This window comes from Penaeus japonicus, unplaced genomic scaffold, assembly GCF_977035675.1.
Source record: "Penaeus japonicus unplaced genomic scaffold, GWHDUDI00000001_assembly GWHDUDI00000036, whole genome shotgun sequence".
Taxonomy (NCBI): domain Eukaryota; kingdom Metazoa; phylum Arthropoda; class Malacostraca; order Decapoda; family Penaeidae; genus Penaeus; species Penaeus japonicus.
In genome coordinates, this window is record NW_028234438.1 from 9851047 (window position 1) to 9853546 (window position 2500).

At 43.2% G+C, this 2500-nt stretch overlaps 1 protein-coding gene across 2 annotated transcripts in view; it reads left to right on the top strand.

The window, feature by feature from the left end:
• LOC122251251 (beta-1,4-glucuronyltransferase 1) overlaps positions 1-2500 on the top strand; it is an 88768-nt gene that overhangs the window by 20230 nt on the left and 66038 nt on the right. The window lies entirely within an intron of this gene.

A 2500-nucleotide genomic window follows, 5' to 3' on the forward strand; every position in this document is an offset into this window, starting at 1 on the left:
AGAGGAAATGGTTGCTCTGTTTTTTGTTTTTGTTTTATCTATTCTGTTATGATATTCTCGTTTTGACGACACTGGTAAAAGTGAACGTAATAATGATGATAATTAATGTAGAAAATTACGTTGCCATATATTCACACGCACACGCATACGCACACACACACACACACACACACACACACACACACACACACACACACACACACACACACACACACACACACACACACACACACACACACGCACACACACACACGCGCGCGCGCTCACACACATATATATGTGTGTATATGTGTGTGTGTTTGTGTATATAGTCATACATCCAGAGTCATAAATCCCAGCTAGATCAGGAGCCACAAATCAAGAGTCATACACCAAGAGTCAAGAGTCACAGCTGAGTCACGAGTCACACACTCAGTCACACTTTCCTCGGCGATCTCTTACTCTGCAAGCATAACTCAACGCGAAAGCGCTTGTGAATTCTCGTTAACTGAGATTGAGGCGTCGAGCAATTTAAAGTTGTTTTTCTTGTGTTATTTATTATCCTTGTTCTGTGTTCCTGTTGTTCTTTGTCAGGGGGTTGTTTGTTTGTTTTTGTTCCTCGATTGATATTGTTTTTTTTATGTGTTTTTGTCTTACTATTGTACTTTTTTGTTGTTGTTTTTTACTATTGGCATTGCTGATTTTACTTGAGAGAGGGAGGGTGTAGGTGAGGGAGAGAAAGAGGGAGAGGGAGGGTGAGGACAAGCAGAGAGAGAGAGAGAGAGAGAGAGAGAGAGAGAGAGAGAGAGAGAGAGAGAGAGAGAGAGAGAGAGAGAGAGAGAGAGAGGTGGAAGAGGGAAAGGAAGGGGGAGAAGGGGAAAGGGAAGGGAAAGGGTATGGGAGAGGAGAAGGAAAGGTGGAGGTAAAGGTAAAGTGAGTGAGTGAGAGAGTGGAAGAGTAAGAGAGTGAGAGTGAGAGATATGGAAAGAGAGTGAGAGAAAAAGAGGGAGGAAGAAAAAGAGAGAGATGGAGATGCAGTGGGAGAGGGAGGGAGAAAAAGAGTGAGAAAGAAAGAAAAATAGAGAGGAAGAGAGAAAGAGAGAGAGAGAGAGAGATTTAATTCATTTTGAATTGCATTATTTCAGAATCGTAAACGGGGTGGCTGAGGTACAATAAGTTTACGACTCTATAAAGAATCTGTGATCGGTTGTCGTAAATATACATGAATATAGAGTAACTCTACATGGAAATTTTGAACGCCAACTCATATTTTGATAGGAAAAAAATGGGGGAAATATAAAAGAAACTAAACAAAATTAGGGGAAAAAAAGTGTGACATCGGTGGTACGCTGTTGTGAATATGTCGTTTGTCATTTGTTTTCTTTTTTTTTTCTTTTTGCCTGTTGTAGTCAGGTGTTCCCCAAGATATAATTGCATTACTGTATATTAAGTTTCCTGTTGTATTTAGTTCTTTTGTTGTTCATCTTATTGTCTAATATTTTCTTTAATCATTTACTCTCATGGTCAGTTCTCTTTCATTTTACGATTTAATTTCCGCCCTTATAGCCTTGTGAGCCATTCGCTTTAGTATTGGCGCGCATATACATGTGTTTTTATACGCACGTTGTTATCGTATAAAGCATTGCTCAAAAGCACACACACACACACACACACACACACACACACACACACACACACACACACACACACACACACACACACACACACACACACACACACACACACACATACAAACACACACGGCGTATATACAAAAACGACATAACTTTCACAAATACAAGACATTTGTTCACTCTTCCATGGATGGAAATAGAGAGAAAGAGAGGAATTAGAGAGAGAGGGGGGGGGAGTAGAGAGAGAAAGAGAGAGGGAGAGAGATAGGAAAGAAGAGAGAGAGGGAGGGAAGTAGAGAGAGAGAGAGAGGAAAGAAGAGAGAGAGAGGGGGAAGTAGAGAGAGAGAGGAAAGAAGAGAGAGAGGGGGAAGTAGAGAGAGAGAGGAAAGAAGAGAGAGAGGGAGGGAAGTAGAGAGAGAGGGGGGGGAGGGAGAGTACAGAGAGAGAAAGAGAGGAAAGTAGAGAGAGAGAGGGGAGGGGAGCAGGAGAAAATATATTATTCAAATAAATCAGTTGAATAGACGAATAAAACGATAATGAATTTCACAAACGAAAGACTCTTTTTACTATTTTGGCCGACGATTTGTTCTTTTTTTTCAGTGGGAAGGAGGGAGGGTGGGTGGGTGGGTGGGTGGGAAGGTGGCAGGGAGGGTGGGAGGGAGGGAGGGAGGGGTGGCGGAGGAAGGCTAGAGAGGGGAAGAGGGGGGGAGGGATGGTGGAGTAAGGCTAGAGAGGGAGAGAGGGAGGAAGGGAGGCAGGGATTGTGGAAGAATGATAGGGAGGGAGGGAGAAAAGAAGGACGAGAGGGAGAGGGAGGAGGGCGGAGGCAGCTGAAAATCATTCCGGCGACTTTATGCGCGAGTCATATTTTGGCGAAAGGAAAGGAC